Source organism: Rana temporaria, chromosome 1 (assembly GCF_905171775.1).
Source record: "Rana temporaria chromosome 1, aRanTem1.1, whole genome shotgun sequence".
Classification (NCBI taxonomy): Eukaryota; Metazoa; Chordata; class Amphibia; order Anura; family Ranidae; genus Rana; species Rana temporaria.
The window spans coordinates 13,291,155-13,313,634 of NC_053489.1; the positions used below are offsets into that span (position 1 = coordinate 13,291,155).

The 22,480-nt window shown below is 43.5% G+C and overlaps 1 pseudogene; it reads right to left on the reverse strand.

Annotated features, from left to right (window-relative positions):
• Positions 1-4,036: 4,036 nt before the first annotated feature.
• Positions 4,037-22,480, reverse strand: part of LOC120941065 — a 74,661-nt pseudogene continuing 56,217 nt past the window's right edge.

Consider the following 22,480-nt stretch of genomic DNA (forward strand, 5'->3'; position numbering starts at 1 on the left):
GCTGTGCATGCAGCCTGGGACTTGGCCGAGGAGGCCAGGCTGTCCGCCACACGCCACAGGTCACCTACCTTAGCCCCGATATGGCAGGTCTGCCGTACCTGCTCCTTGTGCAGCCCTTCTTGGAGGGCTCTGGGTACACCCCTGGTCTTCCTTAGAGCCTTCCTGGGGGAAGGAGAGGCTTGGGCCCGTCCAGACGGGGAAGACTGGGATGGGGTTACCCTGGATGGGTTAGACCTGGATGGGGTTACCCTGCATGGGGTAGACCTGAATGGGGTTACCCTGGATGGGGTAGACCTGATGGTCGGGGAGGTGGTTGAGGGTCCAGGGATGGTGGAAGCCTGCTCTAAATATATACAATCCTCCTGTTGGAGATCAACTGACTCCTCCACAACAACCTCTAGAGCAGAGGTGTGGGCACTCCCCTCCATCAACATGCCTGGGCTTCCCAGGGGGTCAGACTGAGCCACAGGATTTTCCGGGGATGGCATGGGTCAAACACCGGCCAACGACGGCCCAGCTCCATCCACCACATATGTGTATGACACAAAAAAATCACATGTTGTTGGACCCACACACTTGTCACATGTTCCCTTCCACCCCCTCACATGCTACACACCGAATGTAGGATAAAACACACTTACCTATCCTCAAGTCCCGATCAGTGGAGTCATATCCCTCAATGCCCTCCACCTGCTCCTGCGAAAGACACCTGGCTACAATCTCCTCCTCTGGTGTCAAATGCAAAGATGAGGCTGAACCTCCTCCTGTGCCCCTGGCATGCTTTTTCATGAGGACCAACTTGTCCCGGACCCGACATTGCATGTCATTTAGCTTCTTCTGGATGTCATCAGACGTCCGGGTTTCATTGCCAATGACATTGACATCCAGGGCGATCTTTGCCAGAATCTCCCTCCTCTGTGCCTTGGTGGTATTAGCACTTTGGGCACCATGCAGGTAGGCATCATATTTTGTGAGTGCCGCCAACAAAATAGCCATCTCCTCAGAATTGTAGTTTCGCTTCCTCTTCTTCTCCTTGCCCACTTTAGGAGGTGCCATCGCTAGACACAATTACTTTTCTCAGGGAGGGGAAGCAGGATGTAATTTTGCGATGGACGGGCGCATGTCTGGGTGTATTTATGCGTTCGTCGTTAGCCGGTGGGCCGGCGTATCCCAGGAAGTTGGGCCAGCGAAGTTGTGAGCATGCGCACAGGGAAGCGATCATACGTCCACGTGACTGCTCATGCCCCGTCTATGATACACCGGGCGTAATCCACTGCTCCACGTTCAGGCCATCATTTGCATAAGGGCACACCCACTTACACTTACGCCTTCAAATTTACGGTATGCCGGCGCAACGTTGTGAGCAAGTGCTTTGTGAATACTTTACTTACCTCTCAGAGTTACGTTGGGGTAGCGCATATGAGATATGCTACGCCAATATAAAGATGCGCCAATCTACCTGAATCTAGCCCAGTCTGTTTTTGTCAAAAAATGTTGTCCTTTTTTTGTTTATAGCGCAAAAAATAAAAATCGCAGAGATGATCAAATACCACCAAAAGAAAGCTCTATTTGTGGGAAAAAAATTATAAAAATATAATTTGGGTATAGTGTTGTCTGACAGCACAATTGTCATTCAAAATGTGTCAGCGCTGAAAGCTGAAAATTGGTCTGGGCAGGAAGGGGGTTTAAGTGCCCAGTAATGAAGTGATTAAAGTGTAGCTCCAGCCAAAAAATCTTTTTTTAAGCTTTTTGAAAAACATAGAGAAGGGTTATCACCCCTGTAACATTTGTTTTGCTGTCTGTGCTCATCTGTTCAGAAGATTTCACCTCACTGTCCCAATGACAATTGTTTTTAGAAAATTTGGGGTTTTTCGTGAAACAAGGTACTCTTACAGGAGAGAATTTCCCTTCCATGGGGTAGATTTCCTTTCACTTACTGTTGTCTCCTTCTGTTTGCAAGTAGGAGTCGTTTGTAAGTGGATGTTTGAAAGTAGGGGTCTGCCCTATATACTATGCAGAAATGTGGGTCTGATGCCGCGTACACACCATCACTTTATGTGATGAAAAAAAACAACGTTTATAAAAACGTCACTTTAAATGACCGTGTGTGGGGGAAAACATTGTTTTATGTCTTGTGAAAAACGACAAAAAAAAAATTGAAGCATGCTTCAATTTTTTGTGTCGTTTTTCAAAACGTTGTTTTTTACTTCACAGAAATTGACCATGTGTAGCAAAAAACAAAATTTTTACACCCGCGCATGCCCAGAAGCTATTTATGAAGCGAGCTTCAATGGAAAAACGTGGTCAACGTAACCTCGCTTTGCTAGAGCATTGTGAAAAAACGATGGTGTGTAGGCAACTTCGTCTTTGAAAATTGAAGTTTCAAAAACTTTGTTTTTTATTTCACAGAAAATGTTGTTTTTTTCATCACATAAAGTGATGGTGTGTATGCGGCATTAGATGTTGCCACAACACTGTAAGCCCTCACAGTTACTCTTGGTGGGCGCAAGAACGGGCCCTGCTGTGAAATATTAGATCAAGAAGTTCTACTTACACGCCCCTGTTGAACAGGGGCAAAAAAATTGGGCCTTAGGCACTGGTGCCACAACACTGCAACCCCTCACAGATACTCTATTTGGAGCGCAGGAACAAGCCCTGCTGTGAAGTATTGCATCAAAAATTGTAATTACATGCCCCTGTTAAACAGGGGCAGAAAAATTGGGCCTTAGGCACTGATGCCACAACACTTCAACCCCTCACATATACTATAGTTGGAGTGCAGGAATGAGTACTGCTGCAAGGTACTGCATCAAATATTGCAATTACATGCCCCTGTGTTATGATCCATGTTGTGGCTTTGGTCACCTGCTGGGGGCACTATTACTTCCAACAACAAAGGGTGCAATGCTGGTGGCCTCCAGCGGGTGTCTCCCAGTAGATGGACTCTTCATTAATCAAGCTACACTTAATGTGAGCTTCTGAAAGTATATAAGCCTGCCCTTCACTAAGGTTCAGGGCTTCAGTATCCTCTCTGCTAGCCTTGTTCCTGCCTGACCTGATCTGTTGCCTGAATATGTTCCTGATCAGATGCTGGCGATTGTTGCTGGAATCATACCTTGGGACTGCGGAATGCAAAACAGTTTTAAAAAAGTCTGTTTTTTCGGGAGCAGTGATTTTAATAATGCTTAAAGTGAAACAATAAAAGTGAAATATTGCTTTAAATTTCGTACCTGGGGGGTGTCTAAAGTATGCCTGTAAAGTAGCGCATATTTCCCGTGCTTAGAATTGTCCCTGCACAAAGTGTAATATCTGAAGGAAAAAAGTAATTTAAATCTACTGCGGTGATTCATGAGTTGTCGGTCCTGGCAATACAGAGAAAAGTAATTGAAAAAAATGACAGGGGTCCCCCCAGTCCATTACCAGGCCCTTTGGATCTGGTTTGAATATTAAGGGGATCCTCTGCCATTTTTTTCAATAACTATCTGTATTTCCGGGACAGACAATTCTTTAATAGCGGGAGTAGTTTTTAAAAGTTTTTTTTTGCATTGATACATGTCCCCTGGGGCAGGACCCAGTCCCCAAACACTTTTTATGATAATAACTTGAAAAATAACCTTTAAAATTTGCACTTTTGATTTCTCACGTTCGAGTCCCATAAACTTTAATGGTGTTCGAATGTTTGCACGAACCTTTGGTCTGTTAGCATGTTCTGGATGCAAACCGCACCAGGGGGTTTTCGGCTCATCCCTACTCTCCAATCAGTGTTTGAGGGCAAATGGGGGGCAAGCTGCTAACTTCAGGTGTTGGTTACATTGTGTGATGCTTTGATTGTACTTTGCTTGAGCATGTTGGGGGGCATGTAAGAGCAAGAAAAAATTAAACTCTAAAATAACATCCAATCCTGTAACATCCACTTTCCATTCACTTATGTACAATAGGCAGACAGAAGGCAGTCAATGTACCCCAAAAAAAAATCATAATTCTGATGATAATGTCATTCATAATGATGACAATGACGATGATGATGGTAGCAATATGACTGAATTTGTTTAATCTGATCTACAGCATTATACATTGAATCAATGTGTTACATTTACATAATTCTCTTCCCCAGCATTGTCCCTCTTGTGTTCAGTTCAGGTTTGAAAAGTAAAATGTAGAGTTTTGGAGAAAACATACACAATAATATTCCAGCACTGGAGGTCAGTATGGCGAATATCTCCACAGCCACCATGTATTTCCCTCTGGTGCTCAGATAGGCCGGGATCATGGCAATCCAGACACTGCAGAACACCAGCATGCTGAAGGTGATGTACTTGGCCTCATTAAAACTGTCCGGTAATGTCCTCACCATGAAAGCCAGAACAAAACTCACAGCTGCCAGAAACCCCATATAACCCAACATAGAGTAGAAGCCGATAACTGACCCTTCATTACACTGAATGATGATCTTCCCAGTCCATGTCATACTCCTGAAATGGGGGAGAGATGGACAACCAGAGAATGCAATTCATAACCTGAATGGATGAGCAGAATAACATGACTGTATTGGGAAGTTTGACTCCCACCCATTTTCTACAAGAGCTTCCAGGTCTGGTGGCTTTAAAAGCAATGAAGACCATGATGGTTTTGGCGAGGATAGAAGATGCTGAGATGGTGAAGGGAACTCCAAAAGTGACTTGTTGCAGCATACAGGTAATATCCACAGGACGGCCAAGGAACAGGAATACAGAAAGGAAGCTCAGTATGAGGGAGAGGAGCAGAATGAAGCTGAGGTTCCGGTTATTGGCTCTGACTATGGGAGTGCTCCGAAACCAAACAAATAGTCCAAGTAGAAGGAGAGATGTTGTAGCAAATATGACTGAAGTTATAGAAAAAAATAAAACTAGAATGTCCTCCTCGTATGATAAATACTCATTGACCTTGTCAATACAAATAGTTTTATCTTTGTTAGGCCATTCATTTTCAGGACACTTCTTGCAGAGTTCACTGTCTGTAGAGTAAAAAGAAGTGAAAATAACATTAGGCATGGTAGCTATTTGACAGAATTAAATATTTTTTCTGTATTTTTCCTTAACCACTTGACCTCCAGAAGATTTACCCCCTTCATGACCACACAATTTTTTGATCACCTCTGCGTTTTGTGTGCTATAAACAAAAAAAATACCAAAAATCTTGAAAATATAAAATAAAAATGTACTTTCTGCTATAAAGCGCACTCAATAAAAAATAATGCATTCCTTCATAAATTGTATTCTGCCACATATCTTTGGTAAAAATAAAAATTAATTTCCCAATAAGCGTATATTGATTGGTTTATGTGAACTGTGGTATATATTTATGATTTTTTTTATACTAGTAATGGCAGTGGTCAGCGACTTATAGAGGGACTGTGATATTGTGGCAGGCAATCTGACACTAAGGCCCCGTACACACGACCGAACATGTCTGCTGAAACTGGTCCGCGTCGTGTGTACGGCCGATCGGACAGGATTCCAGCGTACATTTGCTCGCCACACCGTTTTAATGTTTCTAAACTTGCTTAGAAACATGCCCGCTGGAATCCTGTCCGTCGGACATGTTCGGTCGTCTGTACAGACTTACCGTACATGTCCGAGCGGCCGCCATCCCTCGCATGCGTCGAATGACTTTGACGCATACGTGGAAGCATTGACCTTTCAGCGTCGCGCACGTCGCGGCGACGGCGCGAACACGTCAACGCGCTGTCTGTCCACGCGGATTAACTCTTATTTCTGTATGATGGTGTGTACAGCCATCATACAGAAATCTCCGGGCGGGGCATAGGGAATAGGGCATAGTTTATTCAGGTTCATTTTTGATGTAGGGTGCCTCTTTCTGGGGACTGGGACGGGAGGAGGGTGGGATGGGAGGATGGGGGACAAGGGTGGCTGGTCACCAAGTATCCGCGGGGATTGTCCTCTGCTTCTGATCTCCCCTCGGCCCGCTCTGTTTGTAATGAAGGTTGTTAGTAAGGATGGGAACCTAGAGGAAGAATAAAGGATGCCGCCTGGGGAGGGGGTAACATGGAGCTGATATGCCGTCCCTGGACCAGGTGCCGTCCTACTTTAGTGGACGGGGCCTGGGAAATGGGGGGTCATAGTAGACGTCCCGAGGAAAGGCCCACTCGGCAAGTGGCCTGGTTGGGCACAGACCGAGTGAGTCTTAGCATTGAGGATCAATGCGCTGGGGGGGGTTTGGGAAAGGGGGGCGTATGTTGTATATGTTGTTTGTGTAGTCTCAAGGTACCTCGGCTGAGATTTTCTCCTGGAATGATATTAGTTTGATGTTGAATCAGGAATATGGTTTAGATTTTCTATATAACGAGAAAGGGCCTGGAGTCTCTTGTGTCCTGTGGGGTAAGATGCGTGCTCCCAATCAGGGGGGGGGGGGGGGGAATAAATAAAAAATATGAATAATAATAAATGGCTGCATTAAAGATTGTTACGTACAATGTATGAGGGTTAAATAGCCCAAGTAAGCGGTATCAGATACTACAGGAGATGAAGAGACTCTCGGCCAATATAGTGTTTCTTCAGGAAACCCACCTAAAAATAACATCAAAAACTAGACTAAACTCAAAGGAGTTCCCTACATGGATTCATAGTTACTCTCCTAACAATAGAGCAAAGGGTATTGCAATAGGGTTCGATAGGAACATAAGGTTTTCCCTAGAAGCTACAGAAATAGACCCTGACGGAAGATTTCTATTCGTTAAGGGCACTGTTCTAAATATGAGATACACATTGGTAAATGTATACTGCCCCAATGTAAGGCCAGCTGTATACCTGAGAAAAATTTTGAACAAATTAGAAGGATTTAGAGAGGGTATGGTGATTCTAGCGGGTGATCTAAATTTTGTATTTGATCCACTATTAGACACCCAACCCATCTCATTGAGATCAGAGGGGAAATATCTCAGAATGATTAAACATAAATTACACCAGATGCAACTGGTGGAACCCTGGAAAATTTTGCATCCAAAAGACAAGGATTTTACATATTTTTCATCGGTTCATGGGTCATATTCAAGAATCGACCATGTCCTGCTAGATCATCGGCTGCTTGAGGGACTGATGAGGATAGAAATAAAATCTATAACGCTATCCGATCATGCTCCAGTGGTAGTGTCCTTAGATTCAGGGGAGATCCCGGCTGGACAGCATGTATGGAGAATAGATGAGTCCCTAATAAATAACACCGAAACAGCCGATGACCTAGAAAGGGATATGTGTATATTCTTTAAAGAAAATGATACTGAAAATATCGCACCAGCCACGCTCTGGGAAACGCACAAGGCATTTATGAGAGGGAGGTTGATAGCAGAAAAAGCCAAGCGGAGGAAGATCAGGCAGGCACGGAAACAAACATTACTAGAGGTAATCCAGGCCCTTGAACGGAAACATAAAGAACTACAGGAAGAACAGGCCCTAAGGGCACTAACTAGTAAAAGAGAAGAGCTCCGTGACCTCCTGGAGCAGGAAACAAAATGGGTTTTTAACAATGTGAACAACAAATTTTACGCGTTGGGTAATAAACCGGGGAGACTATTAGCAAGGACCATAAAATCAAGAAACACGCAGAACTCTATTCTGAAAATAAAAAATAGGAATGGGGATATGAGACACTCCACTAGGGAGATAGTTAAAACATTCTATGAATACTACCAAGACTTATATAATGTTAATAAGGGGCAAGGAGACACAGATGTCCAGAAAAAAAGGGAAAAAATTAAACAATATCTAGAGAAGGTTAAGACCCCAGGTTTGGCAGAGGAAGTAATAAGTAACCTAGAAAAAGAAATAACAAAAGAGGAAATAAGCCAGACGATTAAGAGTATTAAAATGGGTAAGAGTCCTGGCCCCGACGGGTATACGTCATTATATTATAAAAGGTTTGGGGAGATATTAGTGCCATTTTTTCAGAAATACATGAACTCCATAGGAGGGGGTATGGTAATGCGTAAGGAGGCCTTGAACGCTCACATAACTCTGATAGGGAAGGAAGACAAGGACCCCTCCCTATGTGCCAGCTACAGGCCGATATCTTTAATAAATGTGGATATAAAAATATACTCAAAAATCCTTGCAGAGAGAATAAGACCACTCTTAATAGGCCTGATAGATAATGACCAGGCAGGGTTTATACCCGGGAGAGAAACGAGAGAGAATATCTTAAGAGTGATACTTTTGTTGCAGAAAGCAAAAAATAATAAAGAACCAGTAGTTTTCCTGTCTTTAGATGCCGAAAAGGCGTTTGACAGGTTGGATTGGGAATTTATGATAGCAAACTTATCCCATATAGGTATTGGCCCAAGTATGCTCAGGTGGATAGGAGCTCTGTATTCGGCCCCCTCGGCTCAGGTGAGGGTGAATGGCACCCTCTCGGATAGCCTCTCACTTTTTAATGGGACCCGGCAAGGATGTCCGCTATCGCCTCTCCTATTCGTTCTATCATTGGAGCCTTTATTGGAAACAATACGGATGAATCAGGAAATAGAAGGGATAAAATTGGAGAGAAGGGAGCATAAGATATCCGCCTTCGCGGACGACATGATGCTATTTGTATCTAACCCCAGGGAGACACTGCCTAAAATAATGTCGGAATATGAAAAGTATGGGGAGATTTCAAATCTCAAAATTAATAAAGAAAAAACGGAGATACTAAGTATAGCATTAAGTCCGCAGGACCGTAGGGAGCTTGAGGTCCTCTATCCATTTAAATGGAAGCAGAGGAGGATGAAATATCTAGGTATATACCTGTCTAGCACGGAAAGATACTCTTCTATGAAGACAACTATATACTATTATTGAATAAAGTAAAATCAGACTTAAAAGGTTACAGCATAGATAGAGTGTCATGGTGGGGAAGGGTTAACACTATAAAAATGATGATTCTGCCAAAAGTCCTTTATATCTTCCAAACACTTCCGATAAAAATTCCAGAAATGTACTTTAAAGTCCTGGATAAGATAATAGGAGGTTTTATATGGAGGGGAAAAAAGCCGCGTATAGCAGTGGATACTCTGATTAAACCTAAAGAGGAAGGAGGAATACAGTTGCCAGACTTTAGAAGGTACTATGAGGCGGCGGTATTGAAGAGGATCACAGACTGGGTGCAGGGGGAGGATGTGAGTAAAAAAAAGTGGGTAGAAGTTGAAGAAAGCTTAAGCAAGAAAGAGCTGGGAAATATAATATGGGTACCGAGGCAATATAGAGGATTAACCCTGGACACGCCTGCAATAACAAAAGAAACTCTTAGACTATGGGATAAGGTCTGTAAGAAAAATAAACTGCTCTATAATAGCCCTCTGCTGCCTCTTACGGGAACGGATTTCTTCCCGCCGGGTAAGGAGGGGGGGATTTACCTGAGGTGGGCAACCTCGGACACTTTAAGATTGAAGGATATAATGAAAGGAAATGAATTATGTACGATGGGAGAACTCCAAGAGAAATATGGCCTGTCCTTAGGGGACAGATGGAGATATAGACAAATCCAACATTTTGTGGGCACTTTGCCAAAGCCCCTGCGAGATGTAAGTGATCTAAATCACTGGGAAAAATATATGACCCAAGATGAACCTGGGAAACGGGGAATATCAAGTATCTACAAAATGTTGACAACCAAAACAGAGATAGGGAAATTGAAAATAATAGAAAGCTGGGAAATAGAACTGAATCAAACTATACCCAATAAAAAGAGACAGGTATTAGAATATGTCCAGGCCACATCGATGGATGCAAAAGTAAAAGAAACTAATTATAAGTTACTAACTAAATGGTACTTCGTTCCAACTAAATTGCATAGAATGAATAGTGAGGCCTCCCCCCTATGTTGGAGAGAGTGTGGGATGGAGGGAACCCATGCCCACATATGGTGGCAATGCCCCCTCATACAAGTATACTGGCGTGAGATATACGGACTGATTAAAAAAATGTGTGGATATGAGATAAGATATGACCCATGGGAATGTCTGTTTCATACCACGAGTTTGTCCAGGAAAAAGTATAGAGGTACCTTGGTCCCGTTCCTGTTGAACGGAGCCAAGGTACTAATACCGAGGAACTGGAGGGAAAAAAGAGCACCCTCGACAGGGGAGTGGCTCCAAGAAATTGACCGAATTAAAGTGATGGAGGAACTGTGGGCCTTCCATGTAGAGGACGGGCCAAGATTTGAAACGATCTGGAAGAGATGGAGGGACTTTAGGTCCGGGGGGCGAGATGGGGGAGATGGGGGAGGAGGGAGTAGGGGGGATTAGAGGAGACCGCTAGTCAGGACCTCTTCAAGAGTACCCCCCCCCCCCCCCCCCGCTTTCTTTTTTTTTTTTTTTTTTTTTTTTTTTTTTTTGGGGTTTTGGGGTGGTTTCTATTTTAAAATGTGGGTAAGGCTCACAATAAGGGGAAATTATAGTCCCTATAGTAGATTGTCATGTCTGTGTTTATCTTCTCTTTTTTTTTCATAATATAGGGGAAATTGCCTATTCCCCTTCTGATTTTGTAGTTGTTGTTATTATCTTTCTACTCTTTTTTTTATCCTTTTGTACACAGAATCACATTCATAACAAGGGGAATTAACCCTATGGTCTATACTACATCCTAGATAGGTCTAATGTTTGTTTTTTCTTTGTCTTCACTACATAGGGGAATTTTTAAAAGTCTTCCCCCTTTTTTTTTTTTTTTTTTTTTTTTTTTTTTATATTTTGCTCACTGAAGTAAATACACAATTAGGGGAAATGATCCCTACACTTTATATAGATTTCTTATAGATGTATTTTTTTTTCTCACAATTTAGGGGAAAGTGTCCTTTTTCCCCTTCCTACTATTTAGCACCTGGTGTTTTTTTTTTTTTTCTCTTCCTCTCACCGAAGTAAATACACAATTAGGGGAAATGATCCCTATTCTTTATATAGATTTTCTACAGATTTATTGGCTTTTTTTTTTTTTTCACAAGTTAGGGGAAAGTGTTCTTTTTCCCCTTCCTACTATTTAGCACCTGTTTTTTTTTTTTTTTTTCTCTCTTCCTCTCACCGAAGTAAATACACAATTAGGGGAAATGATCCCTATACTTTATATAGATTTTCTACAGATTTATTGGCTTTTTTTTTTTTTTTCACAAGTTAGGGGAAAGTGTTCTTTTTCCCCTTCCTACTATTTAGCACCTGTTTTTTTTTTTTTTTTTCTCTCTTCCTCTCACCGAAGTAAATACACAATTAGGGGAAATGATCCCTATACTTTATATAGATTTTCTACAGATTTATTGGCTTTTTTTTTTTTTCTTTTTCTTTTTTCTTCTCCTCTCCCTCTCCTCCTGCTTCCCTCTCTCTCCCTCCTTTTTCCCTCTGTCTCTATATTTGCCCTTCCCTCCCATCTAATAGGGGTAGGGTATTTCCTACCGCCAGGTATTTCCCATGGATAAGAGATGGGGAAGGACTGGTTCAGGAGGTAAAAAGGGACGGAGAAATCTAGGAGTAAGAAATCTAGGAGGACTATCCAGCTTCTAGACTATTTTAGGAAGGGGTATATCTTGAGACCTTGTATGTTAGTTGTGTATAGTGATTTTATGTTGTATTTATTGTACTGTTTTGTAAAGAAATGAATAAAAGATTTGTAAAAAAAAAAAAAAAAAAGAAACATGCCCGCTGGAATCCTGTCCGTCGGACATGTTCAGTCGTCTGTACAGACTTACCGTACATGTCCGAGCGGCCGCCATCCCTCGCATGCGTCAAATGACTTTGACGCATACGTGGAAGCATTGACCTTTCAGCGTCGCGCACGTCGCGCGTCATCGTCGCGGCGACGGCGCGAACACGTCAACGCGCTGTCTGTCCACGCGGATTAACTCTCATTTCTGTATGATGGTGTGTACAGCCATCATACAGAAATCTCCGGGCGGGGCACTTCCGGTGAAAACGGTCTGGCAGACCATTTTCATCGTACATGTTTGCCCGTGTGTACGAGGCATAAGGCCTCGTACACACGACCGAACATGTCTGCTGAAACTGGTCCGCGGACCAGTTTCCGCGGACATGTTCGGTCGTCTGTACGGCCGACCGGACAATTTTTCGGCGGATCGGACAGGTTTCCAGCAGACAAATGTTTCTTAGCATGCTAAGAAACATGTCCGCTGGAACCATGTCCGCCGGACATGTCCGATGGTCAATATGACTCATCGGACATGTCCGCTTGCCCGTGATTCGACGCATGCGCGGAAGCGTTGAACTTCCACGTCAGAGAACGTCGGTGTTGTATACGTCACCGCATTCTCTGTCCACGGGGATTTTGGTTTGATGGTGTGTACAACCATCAGACCAAAATCTGCTAGCGGACATGTCTGATGAAAACGGTCCGCGGACTGTTTTCATCGGACAGATCCGCTCGTGTGTACACTTTGTGTGACACTTTGCAGGAACCAGTGACACTAATACAGTAATCTGTGCTAAAAATATGCACTGTCACTGTACTAATGACACTGGCTGGGAAGGGGTTAAACATCAGAGACAATAAAAGAGTTATCTGTGTGCCTAGCCAGTGTTTTTGTGTACTGTGTGTGTTGCTTTTACTAAGGTCAGAGGTAGAAGAAAAGTGCAGAAAGGTCTCATCAGTAATCATTAATTTCATACAATTTAGGGAGATGTTCAGCCTGCAAAGTGTAAAGTGTGTACAGAATCACTTTAAAGGACTTTAAATGTTTTCATTTTCTAATCCAATATCAGAATTTATACTTATAGAAACATAAATCTTACCAGATTGGTTTGATATTTCTCCTTCTGAACACGGAGCACAATTATAACAACATGGGTGATATCCTTCTCTTACAGATTTTCTGAACCCCGGAAGACATTCCTCGGAGCATTGACCTCTTGGGACCTGAGATAATATAGAGCTATATGATCTATTCAAGAGTAAAAGTACAGATATAATAGTGTAGGGAAGCCGAGCTTCTGATGTTTACAATGATGCAGCATGTACAGTATACCTTGGTGGAAACACATGGACCATTCCAGAAGGTGGCCCTTCATTAGTCTGGATACCACAGAATATGTTCTGAACCAGAATACAGAAAAAAAACATCTAGGAGTACTAGCAGAATCCTTTCATTAGAAAGATTACAGCAACAAAAATATCAGTACAAGCAAAAACACTCAAAAAATGTGTATATGTGCTAAACATATAGGGCCAGATTCAGTAAGACCTGCCTAACGTTAGGCAGGCGTAGCATATCTCATATACGCTACGCCGCCGTAAGTTAGAGAGGAAAGTGCTGTATTCACAAAGCACTTGCGTTCTAAGTTATGGTGGCGTATCGTAAATGGGCCGGCATAAGCCCGCCTAATTCAAATTGTGTTGAGGTGGGCGTGTTTTAGGTAAATAAAGCATGACCCCACGTAAATGACGTTTTGAACGAACGGTCCGTGGACGTATCCCAGTGCGCATGCGTCGGATAGAATGCCTAAGATACGTCGAACACTGCCTACTACATGAACGTAACTTACGCACAGCCCTATTTGCATACGACTTATGCAAACGCCATAAAAAGATACGCTTGTTCTGACGTCCATACTTTGCATGGGCTGCGCCACCTAGAGACATGCTTTATCTTTACGCCGGCGTATGTCTTCCGTAAACGGAGTAACTAATTGCGACGGGCGTACGTACGTTTGTGAAACGGCGTATCTTGCTCATTTGCATATTCGACGCGGAAACAACTGAAGTGCCACCTAGTGGCCAGCGTAAATATGCACCCTAAGATACGACGGCGTAGGAGACTTACGCCGCTCGTATCTTAGCCTAATTTAAGCGTATCTGGTTTCCATAATACGCTTAAATTTATGACGGCGTAGATTCAGAGTTACAACGGCGCATCTACTGATATGCCGGCGTAACTCTCTCTGAATCCAGCTAATAGTTCCCATGCCTTGACAAATAGTTAAATTGTAAATGTTGTGTTAAACGCAGCTTCTGTAACAACTCAGGCCGCGTACACACGATCAGTCCATCCGATGAGAACGGTCCAAAGGACCGTTCTCATCGGTAAAGAGATATAGCTGACTGATGGTCTGATGTGCCTACACACCATCAGTTAAAAAAAACGATTGAGTCCAACGCGGTGATGTAAAACACAATGACGTGCTGAGAAAAATGAAGTTCAATGCTTCCAAGCATGCATCGACTTGATTCTGAGCATGCGCGGGTTTTTAACCGATGCTTTTGCATACTAGCCGTCGGTTTTGACCTATCGGTTAGGCGTCCATCAGTTCAATTTTAAAGCAAGTTCTAAAATATTTGAGAGAAGGATAACTGACCGATGGGGTCCACACACCATCGGTTTGGACCGATTAAACGGTCCTTCAGTCCGTACTTCATAGTATGGTGGAGAATTCAACAACACTGGATATACTCTGTGATATACAACGCTTGCTGGGATAAAGTGACACCGGGCAATCAGTGATATCTACAAGAAACTAAATATATATGAAGTGACAAATTATTAGTGGTTATTTTGAAATCACTGTGAAAACAATATTAAAGGGCAATTGGATAACAAACTTCATGTGGTGGAAACAATAGTGTCAACATCAAAATTCTCAATGTGAACTCAAATCTAAAAGTCCAAAATGAATACAAATTGTTTTCATGTTCAAGAATTGCGACTGCTTTGATTGCATGCAACCCTCAGTGATCACAGGCCGTCGGGCACATTTCTTCCCACAGGTAAAAAACAAGGTAATCGGGATATGGATCCCGACTCACCAGATGGTGTTGATCCTCTCTATCACATGACAGGAGGAGTCAAATCAGGCTTGTGTGGTCACTGTGACCAAATGACACGTCTACAACCAAGCTTCCCATCCACTCCGTCCGATCGTACTAGGTATCTTAGACTCGGGTCCTCACAGACACCTGCTCTGATCGAACCTCTGTGGCCGGAGAATTTTGATGTTGACACTATTGTTTCCACCACATGAAGTTTGTTATCCGATTGCCCTTTAACATTTTTTTCACAATGTTTTCACGTAACCTCTAATAATTTGTCCCAAGCATAAACGCTGCTTTAAAAATCCAAAGAGAAAATCAACCAGATGTGTCCGCATTTTAGGAGTCACATGTACAGAAATCCAGAAAAGAAGAAAAAAAGAAAAAAGAAAAGAGAATGCGCCAATCTAAGTGCAGCAGAATGGAAAGTTTAATAAAAATGTGTATAACACACAGCCAAATGACTACTCACAAAACATGGGAGATACAAGGCATATAAGCTGTTCAGGTCCGGTGTCGCTACGGGTGCCCAGCGATCCCTGGTCACAGACAAAGTCCTCGGCAGACAGGAGAGCTGGTGGTAATGTTATTCCAGTGTCACTGGGAGCCACGGGGAAGCAGGAAACGCGTTCAAGACGGCGTGCCTGTCAGCGTGGAGCGCAACGCTCCGTCGTTGCACCGGAAGTGACGTGGAACAATGGGACAATCCCATTGGTCCGTTCCTTGTTCCACGTCACTTCCGGTGCGACGATGGAACGTTGCGCTCCATGCTAGCACGCACACCGTCTTGATCGGCATTTCCTGCTTCCCCGTGGCTCCCAGTGACACTGGAATTCCATTACCACCAGCTCTCCTGTCTGCCGAGGACTTTGTCTGGAACCTGGGATCGCTGGGCACCCATAGCGACACCGGACCTGAACAGCTTACTGTTTATGCCTTGTATCTCCCATGTTTTATGAGTAGCCATTTGGCTGTGTGTTATACACATTTTTAATAAACTTTCCATTCTGCTGCACTTAGATTGGCGCATCCTCTTTTCTTTTTTGCAAACATTTCAGAGCCTGCTTCTGCTTTAGGGTTGCTGTCGCTAGTGCCTATCTCACCTTTGGACTATCGATTGGATCATATTGGACATTGGACTATACTTAATCATTTATTTATTGACCATATATTATCATTTTATTGATCGCTATTACTTATACACTAATAATCCTGCGCCATCTTACTATTTTTTTTGTACAGAAATCCAGGTAGCTCTTTTTTTTTATGTATATACAGTAACTGCAAATTTCTGATCGGGGGAATTACTACTCTAAACTGTTTTTTTTTTCTTCTGTTTACAGTCTGATGAATTCAGAAGGTCTGAGTAGAATCTAGCCATAGATAATACTGGTAGTCATTCCACTCCAAAGTTTTTATCTTCTGCACATGATTCTGGGTCCTTTTTTGAGTGTCTATGTCCCGGTCTGTGTGATGAGGAGGGGGTAGCTGGTAGTAGTCAGTCACATTCAGCTGGACTTGTTCTGTAATGTAGAAGATGTTTTGTAGTTCATCCACTTCTTCAGGTATAATGAATGATGGGAACATATCCCGGCATTTATATCCACACATCTAGACCTGACACCTTCATCTAATCACCATGGAATGAGTCAGGGCAGATGTTGGTGGTCTATGAACAGGATGGGGGGAGGGGGTTAGGATTTATCTGGAGATGGGCTTTAGGGTCAAAACTAGAATGTTTCTTGTATAAGTTCTGGATCATCTTCCCCAGTGTAACTCACCTTGTCTCCTTTCCATGATATTCGCTCTGGTTTTAGTGTAAGTTGCTGACCCTCTGAAAGGGACCCATCAAAGTGACCCACAATCATCCAATCAGTGATATTTCTACCTTTAATTCTTGTAATCCAATTTACAATTTCCAGTGGGCTGGGCAGTTCTCCTTTATCATTAAAAATCATGACCTCACCATTCTGATCCTTGTACTGGACTTCTTTTACATAGCGGGACAGCTTAAAAAAAAAACAGAAATGATTATAGGTAACAAGTATATAGAAGGTTTAGTATTTTTTGTTTTACTATACATTGTGGGGTAGATCCACAAAGAAATTACGCGTAATTTCAAAATTCCCGCATCGTATCTTTGTTTTGAATCCTCAAAACAAGATACGACGGCATCTCGTCTAGATCCGACAGGCGTACGTCTTCGTACGCCGTCGGATCTAAGATGCAATTTTTTCGGCGGCCGCTAGGTGGCGTTCCCGTCGTAATCCGCGTTGAGTATGCAAATGAGCTATTTACGGCGATCCACGAACGTACATCGGCCCGTCGCTTTTTTTTTCGTCGTTGGCGTCCGGCTTTTTCCGGCGTATAGTTAAAGCTGCTATATGGTGGCGTACTCAATGTTAAGTATGGCCGTCCTTCCCGCGTACAATTTTGAATTTTTTACGTTGTTTGCGCAAGTCGTTTGCGAATAGGAATTTGCGTAGAATGACGTCACCGTCGTAAGCATTGGCGGGTTCCGGTTTAATTTCGAGCATGCGCACTGGGATACCCCTAGGGACGGCGCATGCGCAGTTCCAAAAAAATGTTGATTACGTCGGGGTCACGACGTCTTAACATAAAACACGCCCTCATCACAGCCATTTGAATTGGATTCGTTGTGGATTCAAACCAAAGCAAAGTAAGTTACAGCGGCGTAGTGTATCTTAGATACGCTGCGCCCGGCGCAGATGTCTTTGGATCTGCCCCTGTTTATCTAGTTATATCACACATCCCCCCTGAAAAAAAATTAGGCCCCCACCCCCATATATACACACGCACAAATGTAAACGCATTCACCGGGAGCGCCTATGCATGAAAACGTTGATTGCGATACACATATTACATATTGCTGCTCACGCTGGATTGAGAGCAATAATTCTAATACGAGACTTCATCCTTAACGCTAAACTGATATCCATGGGAGGCTTCTGAAGTGTCACCTATAGAGAATATAGGGTACTGATTTTGACGCCATTTCACGGGCGCACAAAATGTAAGGTTTGGCGTGTTGGGTATCTATTTACTCACTGATTCTCCCAGAAGTAAAATACAAATCAGTCAGACAAAAGACAAATACAAATTGGATTTTGTAAAGGAAACAGAAAGGCAGTAGTTCAAATATTTATTACAGGCACAGTGGCATTAAACACACTTACAATAGAGTAAGAGGTCATAGGAATATAATGATTAGTCCTCATGTGGATCTCTATAATCCTCATCTGTCTGGGGGAGAGAGTCATCCTATGCTGTCAGATTCCCTGATGACGTGAATTAGCGAGGATGGGGAAGTTGCAATGAGGCGACCCCAGTTCTGGAATCAAGCTGTAACGCACACAGCCGATGCAACATCAAATGAAGGTGGTGGGTGGTAACTCGCTTTGGAGCATGAGATGCTCCTTAGTCAGACCTACATACATGCTTGCCCGGAGGACTTATAAAAGGTGAGAGAGAGGGGGAGGAGAGGGGAGAGGTTGGCGTTTGCTGATAGAAGGGGGAAAGAGGGGCGGAGTGTAGACCTGTGGATTGAGAGAGAAGAGAGGTTCTGTGAATGTTTCTGGCAGGTGCTCATGGAGTCCAATGAGGTGTCTGATACAGCATTTGAATTTCCACAGATTATAACTTGGCCTACTTGGATCGAATTGACATGTTTTAGTAATTCACAGAGACATTTTTTCTGGTTAGTGTTTGGCGAATATATCGACACTAGAGTGAATGGTTGGTGGTTGAGCTCTGCTCTAAAAGATCACATATCTGCCATTGGGGTCACATTCTACACATATCTGCGAGAAGGTGATTGTGTCCCTAATAGCTATCATTACACCTTTGGTTTTCTTTTCCAAATTGGCAAAGAAGCAGTGTAGGAATTTATGGTGGGAGACTCTTGATGCATTGGGTTGAGTTAAATGCGTCTCTTGCGTACACATTATGTCGCATTTCTGGGAGAGAGCCTCTCTCCAGAGCAAGGATCATTTGTAGGGACTTTTCAGGCCCTTTTACGTTTAGAGACATCTCCAGAGTGGTGGAGCACTAGAGTAGGAAATGTGATGCGAAGAGCTGGGAATGTCCCACTCTCATGTTGTGTGGTGCTTTGGAGAAGCGCACACAGTCAAAGGGATGTACCACACCTTGAACAGATATAAGGTAGTGCTAATACAACTATAAATACTTATAAGGTTGCTCTATGTATTACAAATAATATACTAAGTCCACTAAATAGTACGCAACTGATTATAAAATACAAACAATCAGTAAAGAGGGACACCGGGACCTGGGGTCAAAAAACAAACTTTTATCAACTAATGCGTAGGGGTGGGAGGTACAGGGTTCCAAACCAAGAGGAGGTGAGTTGCTGCATTAAAGCATTGTCATGCCATGAATTGTTATTTTGAGTAGCCCAGATGTGATGCTACTATGTTAGCCTGGGCCAGAAGGAGTGATCCGGGTTTGAGCTTATGGGCGAGGGATAAGGGATCTTTCCCCATCCTTTGCAGGTGGTGTGGATATTCCCCATTGTCGGGGGAGTTTCCTTGAATCTGCTGGTGCTTGTAAGATAGATTTTTGCCCCTGATGTGTGACTTGTAAGGTGGCGGGGAAGAACCAGTTGTACATGATTTTTTTCTCTCTTAGATCGGCTGCAATGGGTGCAAACTGTCTACGACGAGACAGGGTGGTAGCCGACAGGTCAGCGTAGATGCTGATGTGGGAGAATGGGTCAGGACGTTTACCTGTTTTACGTGCTGCAGTTATGGCTCTATCTTTGATATGGAAAAAGTGAATTCTGGCCAAAAGATCCATTGGGACCGTGTTCATAAGGGAATTTGGTTTAACTATATGATGAGCTCTGTCAATGACCAGATCTCGGACATTTTCCATAGGAAGGAGCGTTTTTTAGTAATTGAAGTAGGTATTGTGGAAGTTCAGGAGAAATATAAATGTTTCAGGAATACCTCTAAATTTCAGGTTGTTCCTTCTGGACCTATCCTCAAGGTCTGTGACCTTGTTTTTCAGCCATTGTTTGTCAGCATTGCGTTCTTGATAACTGTTCACTAGGACATAATGCGCAGAAACGCATTCTCTCACTTTATGTTCAGTTACATCCATTCTGTCCTCTAAAGGTTGTTCCACCTGTACTTGTAGTTCTGACACTGATTTACATAACTCAGCCTGCAGATATTTTTTTTAATGATAAAAGAATCTTTCATATTCTGCTCTGAGGCAAGGCGGTCAGAGGTGGGGAACGCTAAGAGTGAATCCTGTGGGGCCTGTGCCTGGTCACTGCTCACTATTGCAGAAAACTGCCTTTTACCTACTGGACCCTTGAATGCTGGTGAGACAGTTGGAGAGTCTGCTTGTCATCCATTCTATGGTCCTATATGTGAGGCTCCTGGCTGCCGGGATATATGCTCGGCGCTGTGGAGGGTGAGGGAGAGAGATCCATGCCTCCTCCGTCGCCATCTTGGTTCTCCTCACAGCTTGTGCCCAGGAAGAAGTCCATGAGCTTTCTGGGCTGACCCGCTCTGGGATTGTGGCGTGTGGACATTCCCTGTGACATCCTGGAGGTTGGTCAGCCATGGAGGAGTCAGCTGAGTTATTTGAACACGGCATCAGCCACTTGCCCCTTGATGATGCACAGCAATTACTTGATTCAGTGGTTGGTTCTGACTCTGAGGTTGAGGAAGGCAGGAACATGAGCCTACAGAGATTAAAACACTGGTACAAAAATTGTCAGTCATGTTCCTCCAGCCACAGCATATTGCCAAGTTGTCTCCAGTTGTCTCCAGTAGTAATGAGGATGGAGTAGATGATAATAATAAGGTCACTGATTCCACTTGGGTGCCGAATAGAGCAGAGGAGGAAACAGCCCCAACGAGACATCCATCATGGAAGAATAGAGAGAAGCCACCCTATTCCATCATGTTGTGGAGCTGTTATCTCCTATCCCACAGCTCAGCTGTCTGGGCCTTTTTTAGTACATGTGCAGTTGATCACACTATTGCTATTTGCAAACTTTGGAACAGATTCTCGTAGATATCCGGCAGCGTAACGTATCTCGTTTACGTTACTCCGCCGCAAGTTTAACGGGCAAGTGCCTGATTCCCAAACCACTTACCTGTAAACTTGCGGCGGCGTAGCGTAAAGTCCACCCACGCAAGCACTCCTAATTCAAATGATCCTGGTAGGGGGCGTGGATCATTTAAATTAGGCGCGCTCCCGTGCCGATCGTACTGCGCATGCTCCGTCGGGTAAATTACCCGACGTGCATTGCGCTAAATGACGTCGCACAGACGTCATTTGTTTTGACGGTAACGTAAATGGCATCCAGCGCCATTCACAGATGACTTACGCAGACGACGTTAAATTTTTAAATTGCAACACGGGAACGACGGCCATACTTAACATTGAGTACGCCACCTAGGGGGCATGTTTATCTTTACGCCGCGTATCGCTTACGGAAACAATGTAAAAACACTACGACGGGCAAGCGTACGTTCGTGAATCTGCATGACTAGTCATTTGCATATTCTACGCTGACCGCAAAGGAAACGCCACCTAGCGGTCAGCGTAGATATTGCAGCCTAAGATACAACGGCGCTGGCTGTCGTATCTTAGGCATGTTTAAGTGTATCTCAGTTTGAGAATACACTTAAACATACGACGGTCTTAGATTCGGACTTACGTCGGCGTATCTGCTGATACGCCGGCGTAATTCTTTGAGAATATGGCCCTTTGTCTCAAGCGCATCAAGGGAGGCAAAAACACCAACCATTTGAGTACCACATGCTTGACAAGGCATTTTACCTCTCACCACTCAGCCAGTTGGCAATAGCACCTAAAAGCCACACATCTGTCGCTTCTCCTTACTCACCTCAGTATGTCCCTGTTATACCTCATGACCTCTCAGCAGCCGCCACTGACAGGGATGACGGTATAGCACAGGGTGTCCCAGGTCCTTGCAGCCCATCTGTCAGCAGCATACCACCAGCTATAAAGTATAGATGGCAAATTTCTCTGTCCCATCTGCTGTAGCAGAAAATAAAATACAGTCCCTGTCAAACAGGTGTGGAAAATATGTTCTTAGGGTGTTAATTATGCCCATGAAACCTACACCAAAAAAATTCTTCCAGATTAAATCAACACCTACAACATTAGGCAGCCTAGAAGTCATACAGAGATTAAACATCTCAAAAACAATTAATAGGCAACTTTGGCATCAGGGGCTTCATAGATAATCGTCCAACATGTGATGTAGATGCTGCCAATGAGATGTGGAATCTGACAGCCCTGGACTAAAACAATTCAGAAATGCATCACTTAGGCAGCTGCCTTCTCTACTGCTCCTCTCTTGACCAACAGAGGCCTCAAAACTAAGTTTTTCACGACACTGTAACCTACCAGAGTCCTCTTTAACTACTTCAGCCCTGGAGGATTTGGCTGCCCAATGACCGGGCCATTTTTTGCAATTCGGCACTGCGTCATTTTAACTGACAATTGCGCGGTCGTGCGACATTGCACCCAAACAAAATTTACATCCTTTTTTCACACAAATAGAGCTTTATGTTGGTGGTAATGTATCACCTCTGCGTTTTTTTTGCGCTATAAACAAAAAAAGAGACCGTTTTAAGAAAAAAACAATATTTTTTACCTTTTGCTTTAATTATATCCCCCAA